The 22941-nt window shown below is 46.9% G+C and overlaps 1 pseudogene; it reads right to left on the reverse strand.

The window, feature by feature from the left end:
• Window positions 1-22941, reverse strand: part of LOC128347574 (zinc finger protein 850-like) — a 61566-nt pseudogene continuing 38625 nt past the window's right edge.

Consider the following 22941-nt stretch of genomic DNA (forward strand, 5'->3'; position numbering starts at 1 on the left):
TATGGTGGAATTAAAATTGGATTCAAAGCAGAATGCAAAAAATAAACTGATGTAAAATACATACTGAAATATTTTGCTTAGCAGGAAGTAGTTGCTTAGAAGAAAGTGGACGCAGGCTCACTCATGATGAAACAGTAGTATGTGGCCTTTCTTTTTATCATGACACAAACACAAATGGACTTTAAGTTGACTAATTCCAAAATGATTAAAGGAAACTCTCTTTCACGTAATTTCTAATTGGCCTATGAAAATATTTGCCACAGGTTATGTTTGGAGATTAGAATTTAGCCAAGATTTAAAGTAAAATTCAACAGGTCCATAAATGAGAAGTAGAGCAAGAATAATTGGTGTTACATAGCTGGAGGGACATAAGTATCCATGCCTTAGGGCTAAATCCCACCACATTATGAAAAATAAGGGTACAGCCTTTTTCAAATATCTTCTCCTATAGTGTGCACATTGCATTTGTTTTCACCTCCCTTTGAAATATGAGTAGTTGCCACTGTCAGAGGCAGGAGATTGAGCAAAACTGTGAAGTCCCATGGAGATAATATCCATAGCAGATATTTCTACCCCTTGCTTAAAAGCCACTGGGGTCTGATGAGCATCGGCAATGGGCGCCTTTCCCCAGAGATGGGGAAAACAGACAAGAGCTTATCATAAGGTTTCGTTTGTACTTTCTTTGAGAGCAGCCCAGCAAACAATTCCCTCCTCCGTCCCATTCAGCTTCGCTTCCTCGTTGGGCAACTGCATACTAAGGGGGGCAGAGCACAACAAGGCAGAACTCAGAGGAGTACCAGTCAGGCTGCAGCAGCTGTTGGGAGAAGGTGGGGCTGCCAACAGGGAGAGAGAAAAGCTCCAAATATTTTTGGTGGTGGTGGTGGTGTGAGGCATGGCATGTACTTTGCGCCCCCCTTCAGCTGCGCGCAGGGCATATGCCCTGCCTGCCCCCCCCCACCCCGGATACTCATCTGTCCACACTGTGTGAAGACAGGCTTGTCCTGTGAAGGAAGCTTTTTCCACACTCAAAGCATGTATATGCTTTCTCTCCTGTGTGAATCCTTTGGTGTGATGTCAGCCTTGATCTGTCACTGAAGCTCTTTCCACACCAAGCATGTATGGTTTCCCATCTGTGTGAATCTTTTGATGTGAAATCAGACGTGCCTTTTGCCTGAAGCTCCTTCCACATTCCAAGCATTTATATGGTTTCTCTCCTGTGTGAATCCTGTGGTGTGAAGTCAGGCTTGTGCTGTGACTGAAGCTCTTTCCACACTCCAAGCATTTATATGGTTTCTCTCCTGTGTGAATCCTTTGGTGTGAAGTCAGGTTTGGGCGGTAACGGAAGCTTTTCCCACACTCAAAGCATGTATATGATTTCTCATCTGTGTGAATCCTTTGATGTGAATTAAGCTGCTGCTTATTGATGAAGCTCTTTCCACACTCCAAGCATGTATGTGGTTTTTCTCCTGTGTGAATCCTTTGGTGTACTGTCAGCCTTGATCTGTCACTGAAGCTCTTTCCACACTCCAAGCATGTATATGGTTTCTCATCTGTGTGAATCTTTTGATGTGAAGTCAGATGTGCCTTTTGCCTGAAGCTCTTTCCGCACTCTAAGCATGTATATGGTTTCTCCCCTGTGTGAACTCTTCGATGTAAAGTAACTTCGTGCTTATGGGAAAAGCTCCTTCCACATTCCAAGCATGTATATGGTTTCTCTCCTGTGTGAATCCTTTGGTGTGAAGTCAGAAGTTGGTTCCGACTGAAGCTTTTTCCACACTCCAAGCATTTATATGGTTTCTCACCTGTGTGAATCATTTGGTGTGAAGTGAGATGTGATGCTTTTCTGAATCCCTTTCCACACTCCAAGCAGGTATATGGTTTCTCTCCTGTGTGAATCCTTTGGTGTGAGGTCAGACTTGATCTGTCACTGTAGCTCTTTCCACACTCCAGACATGTATATGGTTTCTCTCCTGTGTGAATCCTTTGGTGTGAAGTCAGGTTTGAGCGGTAATGGAAGCTTTTCCCACACTCAAAGCATGTATATGGTTTCTTTCCTGTGTGAATCCTTTGGTGTGAATTAAGCTGCTGCTTATTGATGAAGCTCTTTCCACACTCCAGGCATGTATATGGTTTCTCTCCTGTGTGAACCCTTTGGTGTGAAGTCAGGCTTGTGCTGCGACTGAAACTCTTTCCACACTCAAAGCATGTATATGGTTTCTCTCCTGTGTGAATCCTTTGGTGTGCTGTCAGTCTTGATCTGTCACTGAAGCTCTTTCCACACTCCAAGCATTTATATGGTTTCTCCCCTGTGTGAACCCTTCGATGTAAAGTAACTTCGTGATTATGGGAAAAGCTCTTTCCACATTCCAAGCATGTATATGGTTTCTCTCCTGTGTGAATCCTTTGGTGTGAAGTGAGATGTGATGTTTTTCTGAATCCCTTTCCACACTCCAAGCACGTATATGGTTTCTCTCCTGTGTGAATTCTTTGATGAAAGGTAAGCTGCTCCTTACGGCTAAAGGTCTTGCCACATTCCAAGCATGTATATGGTTTCTCTCCTGTATGAATCCTTTGATGTATAAGAAGTTTTGCCCTTTGACAGAAGACCTTTCCACACTCCAAGCATGTATATGGTTTCTCTCCTGTGTGAATCCTTTGATGTGAAGTCAGACTTGATCTGTCACTGAAGCTCTTGCTACACTCCATGCATTTATAAGGTTTGCCCCCTGTGTGTATTCTTTCATGTTTCCTAAGTGAGTCAGTTCGATGGAATCTTCTTCCACACTGCAGACAACTATATGGTTTTTCTCTGGTGTGGATTCTTTGATGTTTACTTAGATGTGCTCTCTTGCTGAAGCTTTCCCCACATTTCAAGCATTTGTATGGTTTCTCCTCTGTTTGCATTTCCCCCTGAGGTTGAAGACTGGATTCAGGACAGAAGTTCCTCCTGCTGAAAGGGTAAAGAGTTTTCTCTACTACTTTTTCCTTTTCCACCTGGATTGTGATAGTATGCAGTTCACCATGCTGAGAAGCAGGAGATCCATTCCTCTTCTTCTGTTTGACTTCAGTTTTTATTCTTTGCTGTTCCCTCTGTGTTCTTCCAGCACCTCCCAACAATCCTCTCCAGGGCTTTCTCGCATTCTCACTCTCCCAACTGTTACCTGCTGGACAGAAGAGAGAAAACTGATCAGGGCTGAGACAGTCAAGGGGCCTCACATACACGGACAAGCCCCGGTTACGTGTTCTCTTGATGGTGGAAGAACAGAGCCAGACTATTACTGAGACACGGGTGGAGCTCTAGGGTTCTCTAGGGTTTTGGGTGCTCTAAGCCAGTGTTTCTCAACCTTTTTGGAGTCAAGGACCGCTAAATTCTTCGTGCAGAGTTTCAAGGACTGTTACATTGCTGATTATTAAAGTAACACTTAATATCAATCAATCAATTAATTAATTAAATCAAAGTGAATCAAAGTGAAATTAATTAAAATGAATTTAATCAAAATTTAATTTTTGAAGTTCTGGCAGGCCAAGATTAATTTAAATTAATGTAAAATATATTGAATTAAACATTAGAATAAAATAAATACAATAAAATCTGTACAAAATACATAAGAATAAAATGTTCTTCAAATAAAATGCTCTCTCCCTGCCGCTTCCCCCCTTCCCCCCCAGTTCGTTGCCTTTCCTTCTCCAGTCCATTCCCTGCCGCTTCCCCACCACCTTCCGCCCCAGTCCATTCCCCATCATTCCGGAGGTCCACGTCCTCCGGCGGTTCCAGAGGTCCCCGTCCACTGGTAGCTTTCCCTCCCCACCCACCAGCAGCATTTTCTCTCCCTGCCGGGCTCCCTGACATTTTTGCCCACCCGCCTGCCTCCTCTGCCAGGGTCCACCTGGCAGAATAAAGGAGGGCTTTACCATTGCCTCATCCCATGCAGTATGAGATGATGCCTTTCAGCACCTTCCTATATCACTGCTGCCCAATATAGGTGTTTCCCATAGTCTGGGGAACATGCCAGTGAGGATTCAAACCGGCACCTCTGGCTTACTAGTCAGGTCATTTCTCTGCTGTGCCATTAGGTGGCTAAGATGCCTCTAAATACCAGTTGCAGGGGAGCAACAGCAGGAGAGAGGACATCCCCATCTCTGGTCTGTGGGCTTCCCACCTCGTGGGCCACTTTGGGAAGCAGGATGTTGGACTAGATGGGTCTTGGGCCTGATCCAGTATGCCTGTTCTTATGCAGGATTGTCAAGACAAGCCACATTCACATATGTCAAAGAGCGAACACTATGGCACATCAAAATCCTAAATTAAAAGTTGTCGCTCTCCATCCAGGAATGCTTTCTCTCTTGACAAAAGAATTAGTTTATGAAATCATGAATCTCTGGACTGAGTCACTGCAAGAAGCCAAAGCCTTCTCCTGATCAAGCAGGAAGATCAAAAGGACTTTCCCAAGAAAGGTGATGGGTTTCCTCCTATGCCCAACCTAGAGGTATATCTCCAAAACACAGGAACTTCTTCAGTAGCAGGAATAACATATTGGCATAGGCCAGGCAGAAGAGGAAATCCTTCTGTTGCCTCACACCCCTTGCCCCTCTGAAAGGGCTAATGGCCACATTTGTAGAAATTTTTGTTATACACAATGTGGGGCATAACTACCCAGCTGGTGAAGCAGGATTTCAATTGATTTACTTCACTGTTACCGCAAACTGACTCTGTCCACTTGTCCCTTGGATTGTTACTGGAACAGCCTGTTCGGGGGCTACAAGCAGTACCCCTCAGAACCCCACCGCCCACTGAGATCATCAGGAGAAGTCCGTCTGCATTTGCCACTGGCTCATCTGGTGGCCACTCAGGGACGGGCCTTCTCTGCTGCCTCCCCTAGGCTTTGGAATGCTCTCCCTAGACTAGTGAAATAAGAGCCTCCCCATCTCTGACAGCTTTTAAAAAGTCTTTAAAGATGCATCTGTCCACCCAGGCTTTTAATTAATATTGTTTTAATGCTGTTTTAAAATATCATTTTAAAAATGTTAAATTGTTGTAATGTTTTAAACTTTTTGTTTTTGATTTAACTAATGTTTTACTTTCTGTTTTTATTTTGTTGTAAACTGCCTAGAGACGTAAGTTTTGGGAAGTATAAAAATATGTTAAATAAATAAATAAATATGATTTGGAACTGCGGGTTTGCAGTCTCCATCTTGGCTACCTGAACTCGGAGGATCGTGAACTCTACACATGCTCTACATATACCCGCCCCCACCCCCCATGTCTCTCCTCTATTCACAATACAGAGAAGGATGCTTGGCACAAAGGATTAGTCTTACTAATCTTCTCCCCAAGAACTCAGATAAGGCTGAACATTCCCACCCCAGCTGTGCTAATGGTCTGGCACAGACCAGAGGAAAGGGTCCTTACTCTCAAAAGAATTCCTACTTCTGCTCCTGGAAGGTCTTCCTGACACACAAATAAAGTCTTCAGTTTGCCCATTCACCCTAGTCCATACAGGTTGTTCAAACCATCTCACTCTATTGTTCATCCAGTTCATACCCACCACTGATTGAATCAAGCAATATGATTTCTTTTGTTAACCACGGATGTCAGCCCCTGTAGCTAGGAGGTATGACCTGTGTATCACCCAAAGGCCTATGCTTTTGCCTATTTCTAGCTTCTCATCTGGAGAGGAGAGCTGGTCTTGTGGTAGCAAGCATGACTTGTCCCCTTAGCTAAGCAAGGTCCACCCTGGTTGCATATGAAAGGGAGACTAGAAGTGTGAGCACTGCAAGATCTTCCCCTCAGGTGATGGAGTCACTCTGGGAAGAGCAGAAGGTTTCAAGTTCCCTCCCTGGCTTCTCCAGGATAGGGCTGAGAAAGACTCCTGCCTGCAACCTTGGAGAAGTCGCTGCCAGTCTGTGAAGACAATACTGAGCTAGATAGACCAATGGTCTGACTCAGTATATGGCAGCTTCCTATGTTCCTAGCTCAAGTGCTAACAAATGGTGTGCTTTGGCTTTAGGTATACCAAGCACAACAGCTTCTACTCCAGCTTAAATTCCAGCTCCAGTCCTGCTTAGCTATCCTGCTTCCCTGGCTTTTCTAGTGGCACTCTTGCCTTACCCTGCCTTCTGCTCAACTCCCCACGAGGAGAGCCAACAATCCATGCTATATAGTGTATACTTATACACTATTATAAACCTGCTATACAAAGATGCAGGTTTTGGGAGGTATATGGATATGTTTATTAATAATAATGATAATGATAAATGTTCCACAAGTGTGACCGACACACCACCAGATGTTGAATTAGATATTATTAACAGCCTACTCTCTTAACTTGCATCACTCCTGCCTCCTTTCTCTTAAAATCTACAGCTACACTCCACATCCTCTCTCTAGCCAGCCTTAAGCTAATTTATTTACAATTCAGACCTTAAGCTAAAACACCTCTTTGTGAGTCTCTAATTGATATTGCTAGTCAAGATTTTTACTGCCTTTTATTGCCAAACTATTTTTCATTGTCTGTACCCCATTAATCCCTCAATAAATCTGATTGTACCATATTCCTATCTTGGTCTTTATTTCCAGACCAAAGTTTTGCACAAATTGACACTATAATGGATTGTTAATTCTAGTCTCGCGAATTCCCCACACAAGCCCAAAAGTAGTCCCGGGATGTTACGCCAGCGTTCCAGAATAGTTCCATTAACAGGGACACTGGCTTTTGGTCCAGAAAACCGATTCCATACTTTGCGACTGCTCAGTCTCCATGACCATCAGTTTTGTTGCACAGAACTTGCTTTTGCTAAATGGATCTCCAATCATCTTCCTTATAGCCCAGGAGCGCTATCCAGAAAGGACAAATATAATCCTCTCCACTAAGCGGCTGAAACCACTAGATCAGTCTCCACTTTCCGTCTCTTCTCCCCATTTCCCTAAGAACTGAAACCACAGCTGCAGACTAGTTGACCAATAATGGCTTTTCTGGTTGCCCTGCAGATAGGCCTCCTCACATTTCTTCCATGACTCCTCTCTTTTTTCCTTAGATTGTTCTACCTCTTTACTAATTAAAGTAAGAATCCTAGGACACCTTTCACCAAATCGATGGTCAAAAATACCAGCCACTCAACTCTTATCGAGAAGGTTGGGTCTGAGCCAAGGAAAAGGCCTGCCACTGATGAATGCTAGTGACTGGTTCATAAAACCAGGACAGAAAAGGATCTACTCAGGAAGTGGTGTCCATCTGTTAGTGTGAAGCTAATAGAAAGCTCCTGGATGCCAGAAGATCTCTCCTTCCCTTGCCTTCTATGGACTCTCTCTATGCCATGCTGCACCCATTAAAAACCCCTTCTCTCCTTTTCATCATCACCCTTCGTGTCTAATGAAGCCTCCCTTGTGTCTGCCTTCCCTTGTGCTTTCTCCCTCCCACACCATCTGGTGTGGGAGGAGCAAACTATGAAAGAAATACACCCATCCAGTGATTGATGCAATTCCAAATTCAGCTGCAATTCATTCATAAATCCCCTCATTTGCCAACTCCTGCCTGCCTAATTGATTTTCCTTCATTTGTAGACCCCAGCTTCTATGGCCAAATATATATTAGGTGGGGAAACTCAATATCTCATGTTTTGTTTAGGTATGGAGAATTGTGTGGATGCTGAAGGGGATTCAAAATAATTCTTTCTTCATAGCAGATTATTATCGGAGACGTACAGTGACCATGAAGCTCTGTAGGGACTGGGGAAGATCAGTCATAGATCCAGCAGTGTGAACAAGCTGAAAATTAATCCAGACCAGACAGACCTTTTCGGACAGCTGAGCAGCAGATACATTTTCGGACACCTGAGCAGGAAATTGTACACATAATTTACACATGCACAAGATTCGTTCACAGCCTTGGTTGAGTTGCTGGGCCCCAACAGGGACCCTCCTCTGGTGGCAGGCAATTCACTGGACTTAGCTTGCAATCTGCTGCTCGGGGTGATTCCCATTATACCTGAGAGGAGGAACCTTCTCCCAGGACCAATCTCTGCATGGATCCCAGATCTCCCTCTCCTAACCAAGATCTCCAGACTCTCAGACTCCAAAGGGGAGGGGCCGTATCTGAGTGACAGTGGCAGAGCACTTACAGAAGGTCACCATTTCAGTCTCTGGCAGCATCTCCAGGTAGGATGGGAAAACCCTCATCTGAAACCCTGCAAAGCTGCTGCCAGTCAGTGCAGAGAACTGGACTGAACCCAATTATTTGTACCCTGCTCTCACCAACTTCAGCAAACCAGATCCATCTCTATTTCTTTCAATCTCCCCTTAAGCAAAAAAGAGGGAGCCTTACCCAGAGAGGACACAGTCTCATAATTCTCCTCCATGACTGCGCTGTGCAGGGCTCTTTGGTCCAGATCCAACAGAGCCCACTCCTCCTCCGTGAAATGCACAGCCACCTCCTCAAAGGTCACCGGACCCTGGAAGAAGAAGAAGAAAACTTTTCCTCCCTCACAGACCACGTAAGGGTTCTTTCCTTTCCAAGCACAATCCAAATGGGCAGTTAAGGAAAGCTGGTAGGAGAAGGGCAGGAAAGATTCTACTACAGGGTCATTCATTCTATTTATATTCTACTTTTCACAAAAACTTTCAAAGGGATTTACACAGCAAATAAAAAGAAATGGAGGAGGATGGCGCTCCAAAGGTTACAGCAACAAAAAACAAACAATGGAGACACCAGCAACTGCCACTGGAAAATGCACTATCCTGCAACAAAGGACAAATTCCTGTCCTCCTGCTAAATATTTGACAGCCAGCCCTTTCAACGGCTCTTCCTTGCCCAGTTAGCCAGATTAAAGCCTTCACTAGTGGCGTTCTCAGCCCCCCTAGCTGGCAATTTTGACAGAAGCCAAAGGAAAGAGAGATGCTTTCACACCAAGGGGGATGTGGATAGGGATGTGCACAAACAGGTTCGGAGCTCCCTTTCTGGAGAGCTGAACCTGTTCGAACACTGGCCTTCGAGCTGGCTCAACCGGCGGGGGGAGCTTTAGAAAACAGGTAAGGCGCTCCTTACCTGTCTGCCCTCTCCCCACCACATCCCTGGCACTCAATTTTGAAAGAGAAGCATGGTTCTGCAGATTTCCTTCCTGCAGCCCCGATCAACGTCAGCATGGAACAGCCCCACGCATCTCTTTCAAAATCAAGCACCGGGGGGGGGGACCACGAGTGGCAGGAAGGGGGCAAACAAGTAAAGAGCGCCTTAAAAAAGGCACCCCCGCTGCCCCGCCCCAGGGAGTACACGAACTGTTCATGCACATCCCTAGATTGGAGCAGACAAAGGTGATCTGTTCATTCCCTGTCCTCTTCCCCCAGTGACCCCTCCCTTACTTGATCTGGTTGCTCTGAAGCCTCTTCCGTTCCACCAGCAAGAAGAGATGGCTGAGAATCCGTTGGCAGAGTCATTGCAGCACCTGCAAAGAGTGATAGAAAGATTTTGTTGAATGAAACAAGTCTAGTTAATTAAGTATGGTTTTGGGGTTTTTTTAAACCCATCGTGTTGGCTTAGTGCACAATTCAAAACATGGATTCTAATGACTGCCATAATTGAACAAATTTCTAAACTATAGGTGAGGCTGGAGAAGTGTTCACACAGTCAAAACAGATACTTAGGGGACCATGAAAGCAGGGCTAGGAGTTCAGATGGCTTCCCTCCATCATTTATAACTGGCAAGAAAAAGGGCGAGTGATGAAAGAAGAAAGAGGACAGGGAAAGGCCTGAGGGAGAGTTGTAAGGGACGTTCCCTCTCTGGATGGATTTCTTCAAGAAAAGATGGGTATTCCACAATAGGAAAAGGTTTTTGATCCAGAAGGACTCCCAGACTGTGTACCTGTTCCTTCGCGGAAGTGTGACCCTACCCCAAACTGGCAGATCATAATCGTCTCCTGAGTTCCGACCCCACACAGTAAGTACCTTCATCTTATTTAGATTCAGTCTCAGTTTGTTATCCTTCATCCAACCCATCGCTACCTGCAGGCAGACATTTAGGGAGGTTAAGCTGTCTTCTGACGTTGACATGGAGAAATAGATTTGGGTGTCATCAGCATACTGATAACACCCTGAACCAAATTTCCTGATGATCTCTCCCAGTGTTTTCATGTAGATGGAGACAGTATGGTGTCCTGGGAGACGCCATATAAGAGTTAATATTTTCTATGATAGCATATTAGAGTGGATTCATGGTGTCTCATTGAAAATCTCATTTGCTATCATAGAATCCACACTCAATACCTCAGAAACAACAGAACCCATGGGGGTGGTTGGCACCCTATGTGCACTACACCACCACTCGCTTTGGGCCACACCAGCACCCCCCAAGTGCACTTATGGGGCTGCTGAAAGCTCCATTATAACTTATGAGGAAAAACCTTAGACGCGTAAACTTCAACAATTCACCAAAAATCAGCCCTCCACCCAAATCCTTTGAAAAAATTCAGGTAGCTTCCTTGCCCCTACCTGGCACTACCACCAACCCCACACTGCTCTAGGCCACCCCTTTGCCCCCGACGTGAAGCTATACATTTGCTGACACCTCCATGCTTCTTTATGGAGAAAAACCTTAAAGACGCGTAAACTTCAAAAATCACTTAAAAATCACCCCTTTGCCCAATTCCTTTCAAGTAATTCTGATAGCTTCCTTGCCCACCCTAGGAACTACCAGCCACCACACTGCACTCTACGACACCCCTTTCCCCCCGACGTGAAGCTATACATTTGCTGCAATCCTAATTATTCTCTATGAGGAATTCAAAAATAGGTAGGATGGATGGGGATGATGGGAGTTGTAGTTCAAAAACAGCTGGAGGGCCAAGGTTCTCCACCCCTGCTCTAACAGATAGTATAAGCCATGTCGGACAAGGGCTAAGAGAACAGGTGGTAGGCTGCATAGTTCCAAGAAGCTTATCCACAAAATGAGGAGTCAAACTGTAACTGATCCAGCCTAACCACATAAGAAGTGTTGCTGGACACCTCTGCATGAGACCCTGCAATAACTGTGGGGTCTGTGTCTAAGTTGGGACAATACTTAGAAACAATAGGTAGCAGGGATGATACACTGGAACATTTGCAAAAAGTACAAGCTACCTGTAGCCAAAAATTGTTGGGACCATAAAATGGAAAAAGTTGAAGAAAATGAAGATGTAAAAATATTATGGGACTTCCGACTACAAACAGACAAACATCTGCCACACAATACACCAGATATAACTGTAGTCGAGAAGAAAGAAAAACAAGTTAAAATAATCGACATAGCAATACCAGGGGATAGCAGAATAGAAGAAAAAGAAATAGAAAAAATCACCAAATACAAAGATCTACAAATTGAAATTGAAAGGCTGTGGCAGAAAAAGACCAAAATAATCCCAGTGGTAATTGGCGCCCTGGGTGGAGTTCCAAAAGACCTTGAAGAGCACCTCAACACCATAGGGGCCACAGAAATCACCATCAGCCAATTACAAAAAGCAGCTTTACTGGGAACAGCCTATATTCTGCGACGATATCTAGAACAGCAGCAACAACATTGACAATAAAATTCAGCCATCCCAGGTCCTTGGGAAGGACTCAATGTCTGGATAAAACAACCAGTCAATAACACCTGTCTGACTGTGTAAATAAATAAATAAATAATGATGATGTGTCGATCCCAAGACTGCTTGGAATAGGCCCATAGTTGTGATGGCCACTATGAATTCCTGAGCTGCCCCAGACAAATGGGCCTCAAACATTGTAAATAATATTTCATCAGGGATCAACAGCGATCCTGGTAAGGGAGATGTTATACTTTTAGACCACAGCCACTCCACTTCCCCACTCCAAACCAATCCTCTCCTCTAGGGAGTCTCCTGGTCTTAGCCTACCCTCGAGCTCCATTGAGTGCAATACTGTAGGAAACCCATAAGGACATGGGAAAAACTTTTGATGGAGGCACAGAAGTTCATTTCAGGTGTGTGCGCATGGGGTGGGGCATGTGAATATTCTCTTTCCTGCTGACCAAATCCTCCAACTTGGGGTCAGGGATCTGCACAGCAGAATAGCTTCCACATTCATCTGCAGTGTTCCCTGTTAAGAGGGATTCCCAGGTATTGTAGACTACAACTCCCAACACCCCCAGCTGCAGTGGCCTTTATCTGGGAATTATGGAAGTTGTAGTCATCAGCATCTGGGAATCCCTCTTGCAGGGAACACTGCTCATCTGTCCAAATAAGTTCTTCCCTCCACACATTTTCCCACCCTCAATCTTTCCTTGAGATCTTTTGAATGCAGGCAGCAGTATAGAAAAATCAGATCAGAAAAAATATTGAGGCGACATACAAGTGCATATGAGGGGGAGCATGTCCAATGCACCTCTCCTTCAAGTAACCCCAGGAGTCCCGCAGTGCCTGGGAGAGCCAGGGAGAACACTTGCCCGCCCCATTGCCCACCCTAGGCTGAGACTGGGACAGAGAGGTTGATGAGAAAGATGCCAGCCTGGAAATTTGATTATTTCCAATAATAATTAATTCTTGATACATATTTTCTGCTTTTGTACAAGTTTATATTTAGGCTCCACGCAAGAAAAGGTGTCTCCCCACAGTCTCTGCAAGTACACATTCTGATGTATAAATCCCAAAGCAAAACATTTGAAAACCGTTTTTGCAAGATGCTAGAAGGCAGCATCCTCCTCAAATGAGCTCAGAGAAACAGCAAAGCTGAAGATGTATTTCAAGGATATTGGAGCAAGAGGGAGACCAAGGAGACGTCCGACCCATCCCTCCTTACCCAGCAAGGTGGCAGCTCTGCCAGTTTCCTGCAAGGTCCACCTGGACAGCAGCCTCTGCTTGGCATCCAATGGAGCCCTCTCTGCCTCAAAGCTACCAGGAGCTGCTTCTGACAACAGTCCTGGAATCTGAAAGAGAAAGAAGAAGAGATCCCAGACAGGGAGAGGTAGATATTGGAATGGGAACGGTAAAGAACAAGGCCTGAGAAGGGGTCAGGTGGGAGGGTCCTTTCCTTCAGGGATTCCCCATTTGCCTTCTTTTACAACTAGTGGCTTCTTCAGGATCTCCTGGCTCACATTCTAGGTTCACCCAGGATTAACTGTTCTCACCCGTTGCTCTTCTTGCTTCTTCTCTTCTGCCTGGCTCAGGAGGAAACCTTCTGCTAGGGCCACCGCCTGGGAACTGGACTCCACTCTGCATTCTCTGACCCAGCTCTTCATCTCTGGGGGTAGGCTGGGCAGGAACCTTTCCAGGACCACCAGATCCAGGATCTGATTGTTCGTGTGTTTTTCTGGCATCAGCCACTGACAGCAAAGGTTGTGCAGCTGGTGGCAAGCCTCTCGAGGCCCTTTGGCATCCTGGTAGCAATACTGCCTGAAGTGCTGGTGTTGTACATCTGAACTCAGGTTGTCCCCACTCAGGATATTCTGTGCTGTCCTTTCCCACAATCCCCCACTGCTCTCAGCCTGCTTGGCTTCAGGGCAATGTCCTGCATCCAGGCCAGCAGAATCTTTCTTTCCCATCTTTATCTGGCCTCAAGTGCAACCTCCAACAAGATCTAAATAACTCCTTGTTCTCTTTGAGGGGTGGAGGTTTCTGACACCCAGATTCCACTTTGTGGACTTTCTTCCTGTACAAAAAGGAGACAAATGCCAGGAGTCAAAGAGAAACTTTGTCAAAGAGAAACAAAGAGAGTCAATGTGTGGGAGAGGAAAGTGGGGGTGGGGGGCAGAGAAAGCCTTCAGTCCAATGCAGCCTCCTTTCCTTTGGTCCAACCCCAAGAACTTCCAAGCCTTCCTCCTCCTCCACTGGGCTTTCCTACTGCTGCCTCATCCCACAGCTGCACTTGCTCCACGCTCTTTCCTCTTCAACACTCCTGCCCATCCAGACCTCTCTCTCCTTTACTCCTCCACTTGAGGAGGGATTGTAGCTCAGTTGTTTCTTTTGCCAAGTCCCAAGTAGACAATCCTGGGCTAGATGGACCAGAGCTTTGACTAAAAAAGGAACCATCAATGTTCTTCAGCTGGCGCTTAGGGCAAATGAAAATAGCTTTAAAGTGAACAGAGTCAACCCTAGGGAGCTCTTGGCTACTGAGAAGGGGAAAGAAACCTCCAAAACTGGGAAATATTGGAGGGATAAGCAACACCTAATGGTGCAGCGGGGAAACAACCTGCCTAGAGAGCGGGAGGCTGTTGGTTCGAATCCCTGCTGGTGTATTTCCCAGAATTTGAGAAACTCCTATATCAGCAGCTATATAAGAAGGTGCTGAAAGGCATCATCTCATACTGCGCAGGAGGAGGCAATGGTAAACCTCTCCTGTAGTCTACCAAAGAAAACCACAGGGCTCTGTGGTTGCCAGGAGTCGACACCGACCCAAGAGCACAACCGCAAGCAACACAGACACAGCGCGTCTTCCGATGGGGTGAAAGGGACAGGGGTGGGGAGGAGCTCAAACTTCCTCCTAGGTCTACCTGCCCCCTTCCAATCAACAGCTGCCTTAACAGGCCCCATGATGCTTAAGTCAAGTACCTAAGCAACAGCCAGTCTCAGCAGGGACGAGCTCAAACTTGCTCCTCTCTAAGCGGAGGCTCCCTTTGCTCTCTCCCTTCCTTCCTGCTGCGTCTCCCACCCACCCCATTCCTAGCCAACCTTGCCAGCCAGCCTCCCTCCCCCAGTGGCCATCCGGGTCCCCTCCCCGCAAACGCACAGGGGACTCACCAGATCCGCCGCCGCCCCCAAGGTTGAGGAGACAACGAAGGTCGCTCCCACTCCCCGACTCCGGCCACTAGAAAGAGGCGCGAGAGCGTTCAGTTCCTCTTTCAGCGGGCTTCAGGCAGCAGCAGCAGCTCCGTATTTTAGTCCAGGCAGCGATTCCCAGCAAGACTCCCCTCGAGCGGATCCAGCAAGAGCTTCCACGGTCATGGGATGCTCAGTGTCGGTGTAGCCTAACTTGAAGTGCCGCACACACTGAAAATCAAAGCAGTGCATTTTGAGAGGGGCAGTTCTGTGAATGACTACAGCAATGGATGCACTGATCCAACCAACTACATTTCCCAAAATTCGGTAGTGTGGTTATCTGCTTGCACTTCCGGCTACACTGTCCCACTAGGCGCTGGGTGGAGCAGTACTTTGCCCTGCCCCTCGACGAGGCCTTCCCGGTGCCTCTGAGCATGCTCAGTAGGGTCAAACGAAGCTGCATTTTATTTTCTGCCCAAAACCCCTCTCAGATTTTCAATCTTAAACATCAGTTTTAAGATTAAGATTTTTAAGATGAACAATCTTAAACATCAGTTTTAAAAAAGATGATGCATTGTCCCAAGGCACCAAAATATTTAAATATTTTCATATTTTAATATGTTTAGAAAAAAACATTTAAAACATCTTAAACATTGAACACAAGTGATTTTTGGCCCGTTAAATAACGGGCGCTAGTAAGCGCTCCGGGCCCCCCGCCGCCATTCCCCCTCTCCCCGCCACCAGCCTCCATGATGCGGCCGGTCTCCCTGGCCGGGCAAGGGCCCCAAAGTCTCCCCCCCCGCCTGGCTTCGGTGGCACCGCCAGGCCTCGGCGGCAGCTCCACTGCCACCTCGGCCGGCTTCCCCCGCCGCCTCTTCCCCCCGCCCAGCTTCGGTGGCGGGGCCAGGCTTCGGCCATGGCTCTGCCGCCGCCTCGGCCGCGCCGCGTCCTCTGGCCACTTTCCCCCGCTGCCTCTTCCCCGGCTTCGCGGCGGCCGCTTCTGGCCTTTCCGCGGCCGGGGAATCAACCGCCAAACATGGCCGCCTGGTGCTGGCGGTCGTGTTCTCCCTCGGCGAACAGCCGAGGGAGACACAGACGCATGGCTGGAAATTTGACACGGGCGCACACTTAGCCTTTTATTATAGAGGATTACATTGCTGCAAAAGTCTCTTCAAGGTATGGGCAACTGAGTGGCTACAAAGTACAAATGGGGACTGAGCATGAGCAACGACACAGAAGTAGTAGCAAAATCTGAGTGGCAGGGGATAAGAATGCACTAGCGTGTCTTAAAACCCTGCCGCCCAGGGTAAAGTGCTGCTACATGGGGAAATTGCCATTTCAAAACACCTGATGGGCAGCAAGAAGAGAATGCTATTTTGGGCTTGGTGCCTGGGCTTCAGGGCAGCAGCAAGGGAAATGAACCACACCAGCCATTGAGATCATCTGGAGAGGTCCATCTGCAGTTGCCACCGGCTCATCTGGTGGCTGCTCAGGGACGGGCCTTCTCCATTGCTGCCCCCAGGCTTTGGAACACACTTCCTGGGGAAATCAGAGCCTCCCCATCTCGTACAACTTGTAAAAGGGCAGTCAAGACATATTTGTTCACCCAGGCTTTTAATTAAATACTGTTTTAATTGTGTTTTAATAGTTTTAACTTTTTAAATTTTAATTGTTGAAATACGTTAATCATTTTATTGGTTGTTTTGTCTTGTAAACCACCCAGAGAACTTGTGTTCTGGGCAGTATAAAAATATGGTTGTTAATAATAATTAATAATAATAATAATAATAATAATAATAATAATAATACATGGGGATAGCAGAATAGAAGAAAAAGAAATAGAAAAAATCACCAAATACAAAGATCTACAAATTGAAATTGAAAGGATGTGGCAGAAAAAGACCAAAATAATCCCAGTGGTCATTGGCGCCCTGGGTGCAGTTCCAAAAGACCTTGAAGAGCACCTCAACACCATAGGGGCCACAGAAATCACCATCAGCCAATTACAAAAAGCAGCTTTACTGGGAACAGCCTATATTCTGCGACGATATCTATAACAACAGCAACAACATTGATAATAAAATCCAACCATCTCAGGTCCTTGGGAAGGACTTGATGTCTGGATAAAACAAACCAGTCAATAACACCTGTCTGACTGTGTGTGTAAATAAATAAATAAATAAATAAATAAATAAATAAATAAATAAAAATATCCTGTCTGCTGTCTTCTGGCCCTGCCCACAGAGACTCCAAGTGAAAAAGGGAGATGGGAGGGGGGAGGCAGGAAGAGGACAGGTAGTCTTAGGAGGAAGTTTGATCTTCCCATCCCTATCCTTTTCACACCATCATCTGAAGATAGATGCTCTGTTTTGCGTTCAATTTATTTATTATTTATTTATTATTTATTTATTATTAACATTTATATCCCACCCTTCCCCCGAGGAACTCAGAGCGGTGTACATGTTTATTTTTTATCCTCACAACAACCCTGTGAGGTAGGTTAATGGCTCTCTCTCAGTTATGAGTCCATCCTCTATAATAAAAGGCTTGAGTGTGCGCCCGTGTCTCTGCGCCCGTGTCTTTCTTGGCCATTCTGGGCATGCGCGGAACGCATGCCCAGAATGTCCGAGAAAGATACGGCCGCAGAGACACGGCGGCCATGTTGGAGAAGGAGAAGCGGCGGCCGAGGAGAAGCGGCCGCCTCCAAAGCCGGGGGGGGGGGAGAGGTGGCGGAGGAAGCCGGCCGAGGCAGCGGCAGAGCCACGGCGGAGGAAGCCGGCCGAGGCGGCGGCGGAGCCGCGACTGAGGCCTGGCCGCGCCGCTGAAGCTGGGCGGGGGGAAGAGGACCCCCCCACCCAAAACCACCGCGGGAAGAGCTGCCGGCAGCCTGCCGAGCGCCGGCAGGCAGAAGCAGGGACCGGCGGCTCGCGGAGGAGAAGAGCTCCGCCCGCCCGCCCCTGGCAGCAGCAGCAGCTGCAGCCCCTCCTCACGCTCAGCCTGGGGAGGGAGGCGCAAGCAGCAGCTCAGCAGTGCGAGCGGTGAATGCTGCTGCTGCTCTGGGCACCTGGCCATCGCCACCGTCCCCGGGGAAGTGGCCCTGCGCGCCCCTGCCCCGCTCCTCCTGCTCACTCCTCCTCCGGGGGCAGCCCTCAAAGGGGTTCTTCGTGGCCGCCGCCGCTGCCTCCCTCCGGCGGGGCTCTGCTGCTGCTTCTGCTGCTGCTGTTGCGCTTTCTAACGGCAGCAGGTCCAGGCCGGCCGCAGAGAGGGGGAAAACGTAACCCAACTAGCACCCGTTATTTTAACGGGCTTAAAAATACTAGTTTCTTAATAAAGCCTTACTTGTCTACTGACTCCCGATAACCTCTCTTGGACTAAGCATCTTAACCACCAGCGCATATTCTGCTGTGTGAGGACTTTAATGTTTCTCCTCACACCCCTCAACAGGCTGCCTGCCTCCCTGGAGGCTTCCCAGGACACTATTAAAATCCCCACCATTGCTGCTACTGCTGCCTTCTTGGGCGCCCTTCCCTTGCCTTTCCTCGCCCTCTCCCCATCTCCCTTCTTTACTTGGGAGTCTCTGGGGGCAGAGGGCAGCAGACAGGATCTTCCCTACGCTGCTAGGGTGCCCTGCATCAAGCCAAAAGCTGCATTCCCTTCTTGCTGCTCATGTTTTGCAATTGCACTAAATTGAAATTGACTAAAGTTTGGAGCTGCTGGTCCATCTAGCCCAGGATTGTCCACTTGGGATTTATTTTGTTCCATCAAACACTGAGTTACAATCCCTCCTGAAGTGGAGGGGTAAAGAGAGAGAGGTCTGGACAGGGAGTGTTGAAGAGGAAAGAGAGTGGAGCAAGTGAGGAGTGAGGGGGCTGTAAGAAAACCCAGAGGAGGAAGAAGGCTTGGGAGTTCTTGGAGTCGGACCAAAGGAAAGGAGGCTGCACTGGACTGAAGGCTTTCTCTGCCCCGCCCCCCCCCCCGCCCTTTCCTCTCCCACACATTGACTCTCTTTGTTTCTCTTTGACAAAGTTTCTCTTTGACTCCTGGCATTTGTCTCCTTTTTGTACAGGAAGAAAGTCCACAAAGTGGAATCTGGGTGTCAGAAACCTCCACCTCTCAAAGAGAACAAGGAGTTATTTAGATCTTGTTGGAGTTTGCACTTGAGGCTAGATTAAAGATGAGAAAGAAAGATCCTGCTGAACACTAGCACTTCAAGATGCATTGAACTGAAGGCTTTGTTCTGTACCCCCCACCCCCACCCTTGCCTCTATAGTTTCTCTTTGACTCCGGGCATTTGTCTCCTTTTTGTACAGGGAGCAGAGGCACTCTTACCCCCCAGACCTTGGGGCTCTGGCCCATGGGGGGGTGGCGGCTCCAAAGTTGGGGGGGCTCCTGCAGCCACTCTGCACTGCCCGAGCACTGCGCCTGCCCTGCCTAGTGGCTCCTGCGCACCCTTACCAAAAAGAAGAAGAAGAAGAAGTTTACGGGGGTGGGTGGGATGGGGCAGGGATGTAGCAAGGTTGGAGTGGGCCCAAAGACAAGATTTTGAAATGCCTCCCCTCACTGAAGCTCAGCTCATGAAGTCAAGAAATCTTAAATGAGGCTGAATAGTGGTAACAAAAAGCATAGTAAATACACACACACACACACACACACACACACACACCCCTATGAGCCACAATAGAACATCATCCTAAATTATTTTATGCAAGTCATTTAATGGTACTAGAGAAAGACATGCCGTTCTGGTAGCTCCAGGTCTTAATACAAACATCAATTTCGGAGGATGATACAACTGAAGGAAGTCCGGGTGGGTGCGTGGCTGGGGGAGTCAGTCATGTGACTTTCCTTTGGGGCCCCCCAAGGCAGTGGGCCCCTAGAAAACTGTCTCCCCTTGCCATATTAGAGTTACGCCCCTGGGTGGCAGATGCAGGGAGGGTGGGAGGAGAGGAGGGGAGAGATCAATCCGTTACCCTCCATTGACTCCAGGATGGGGGACGGCGAGCTCTTGCCTCTCTGCTTCCTCCATGTGCCATCCTCACTTGGGAGGAGGGAGCAGAGCTGGACGGAGCTCGCCGTCTCCCATCCCGGATGGAGGGTCACAGGGAGAACACTCCCCTCCTTGCCCCAACTCCCTGCAACCACCACCCAGTTTCCTCACTCCTCTGAAAAGACTAGCAACCAGATCTGTAGAAATAGATTTTGTTATGCTCAATTAATCGGAGGTATAACAACAGAGTCGTGAGCCAGCATTTTGAGCGAGTTACTCTACTGCTAGCCCAGTGTCAGCACCTAATGGCACAGCAGGGAAATGACTTGATTATCACAGTTGCTGGTTTGAATCCCCGCTGGTATGTTTCCCAGACTATGATGGGAACACTTTATGTTCACTTGATGGCACACTTTATCTTTACATTTAAACACAATTCCTATCAAAAAGTGATCCTAAATATGTTTTCTCTGGCCTAAAGAACCCTTCCAGCATGAAACTGCCCCCCTAAACATGTTCCGGTAAAGGAAGTTCTACAGAGCACATCCATGTTCTCACCCCATTACAAAAGGGTGTATGCTATTTGTGTTTACTGGCCCTATCTACTCCTAGCACAGTACCTCCAGAGACTGTTGCTGGTGTCTATCTTGTGTTTCTTTTTAGATTGTGAGCCCTTTGGGGACAGGGTTCCATCTTATTTATTTATTATTTATCTATGTAAGAGAAATGAGCCATTTTTGGAAGGGCGGTAGAGAAATCGAATGAATGAATTAATGAAATTCCTCATACCATGAAAGTTCCTTCAGTTTATTATGCATGTATGACTTGGCCCACCTAGTGTCCATACATCTGGCAAATCTTCCTTGCTCAAACTCTACCATCCCTACCTTCCCACTATGCATTGGAAATCATTATTCATTGCAAGGCCCCTTGTCTAATGCGGCTCTGGATTTCATGGCCTCTGTTTGTAGTCACTAAGTTCTATCCAGCTATGTGCATTTGGTGATGGAAAGCCTAGATCTGACATTTTGCTCAGGTGTGGACAACTGTGTGGAGGAGGAGGAGGAGGATGAGGATGAAGGGGATTCAAAATAGTCAGTTACTTTTGGACAAATTATTACTTGGGACCTAGAGGGACCATGAAACTGTGCAGGGGTTGTGGATCAGGCATGGTCTCCACAGGCCTGAGCAAGCTCGAATTTAATCCAGACTTGACAGACCTTTTTGGGATATCTGAGCAGGAGATTTATACACACACCTGGTTCACAGCCTTGGGATGTGAGGTGCTGGGCACAAATGGCAACTCTCCTCTGATGGGGGGGCGACAGGACTCGCCTCACAATCTGCTGCTCAGGTGAGGGTCCCATTCCATAGTTAGAGGGGGAACGTGCTCCTAGGACCAGTCTCTGTAGAGATTCTGGATCTCCCCTTCCTAGCCTGCTCAAGAAGCCTGAGGACTTGTCTTCCAAGGATCTACCAAGCTAATTATCTTAGATTCCAATAACTGTTGGAGATGTGGCTCCCCAGAAGCTAACATACCAGTTCATTATTCTGTCTATGGTGAAGCTCCCCATAAAAACATCTTAGCTTTTAAATATATATATATATATATATATATATATATATATATATATATATATATATATATATAAAATTTAGTTTATTTTGGGAGGCGGGGATGTAATATGGGGATGTGATATGGGAAGGATTCTTGTGCAAGGTAAACATTCTGATAACTGCACTGCAGTGATGCTTGAGAATGTCTCTTTATTTTACTGTTATCTGCAGGAGAACCTTGTTACCCACGAGGGTTCTGTTCCTCGCCTACTACCATGAGTAACAGAACCGTGAACAATGAGGTATTATTCTTAAAGGGGAAGGGTAGTTAGGTTCCAGGGTGGATGGGGGAAGCCAAAAAATGCCCTCAAACGGCCCAGAGCATACTGATGTGTGCTCTGTTGGTCCCCCATGTGCCCAGGAATGTCCCCCAAAGGAAGAAACTTCTGAAAAAGTCATTTTTTTTGGAAAGGAACAAGCCACAAAATGGTTCAGTGAGACAAATTGAAGGGCAGAAGTGATCTCCACAGTCACTTCCAGCCCTCTAGGAAGCATGGACATGTGGGTTTTAACTCTATTGTATCTGCGGATACTTGAAATGGGTGTCTATTAGACACCCCACATATATGCAGAACCTCAAATAGCAGTTCAGTGAATAATAAGGTTCTCCTGTATCATATAATAAAATATGATTAAATTTTTAAAAAGACACAGATCCCCCTCCTCCAGACTGTCGGACTCCTTAGGGCAGGGGCTATAGCTCAGTGGCAGAGCACCTACGCTGCATACAGACAATCTCAGTCTCTGGCAGCGTCTCCAGCTGAGCATGGGGGGAAACGCATCTGAAAGCCTGAAGAGCTGTTTCCGGTCAGTGTCAAAAAGGCTAAACTAGATGGGCAATGGCATGACCAGAGTGGTCTCTCAGTGAGGTTCTCCTGGCTTTGTTCACTCTGGCATTTTAAATTTTGATTTTTAGAATTGATTTTAATATATTCTAAGAGAGTTTTTGAACATTATCTTGTATTTTATTTGGGTATCCCCCCCCCCCGGTGTTATGTGTTCTTATTTCACATTTCAATCATGTGTTGTGAGCTGCCCAGGAAACAATTTGTTATGGGGCAGCTAACAAATACAGTTAGTTAGTTAGTTAGTTAGTTAGTTAATTAATTATTGTAATTTCACACATTCTGAGTCTGTCAAACAGAGCCTCCTCAGGGTTCAGAGTGTTTTGTTTCTTGCATTTATATCCCACCCCCCCATTCCTCCACTGTGAGCTTCTTGTTTTAGCCTCACAACACCACTGTGAGGGGGAACAGGAGGAGAGATGACTGGTTCAAAGGATGACAGAAAGTAAAGCAAGGAGTGTGGGCCAAGGTCCCAGTCCTAATAGGACCACATGACTTCATTGCCCCAAACAAACCAGATACAAAAAAGAGGTCCTGAATGTTAATGGCTTGGAGAACTAGAAGAGAGTTTTGCATTCCATTAGAGGGCATGAAAAAAGTAAGACAAAATGCAAATGGGGAGCGGGGGGGGGGGCTGTGCGCCTGAGTCAAAACTGCTGCTATTTACTATAGGGCAGGCCTGCTCAACTTAGGCCCCCCAGCTGTTTTTGGACTACAACTCCCATAATTCTCAGCCACAGCAGCCAATAGTCAGG

Source organism: Hemicordylus capensis, chromosome 2, assembly GCF_027244095.1.
Source record: "Hemicordylus capensis ecotype Gifberg chromosome 2, rHemCap1.1.pri, whole genome shotgun sequence".
Lineage (NCBI taxonomy): Eukaryota > Metazoa > Chordata > Lepidosauria > Squamata > Cordylidae > Hemicordylus > Hemicordylus capensis.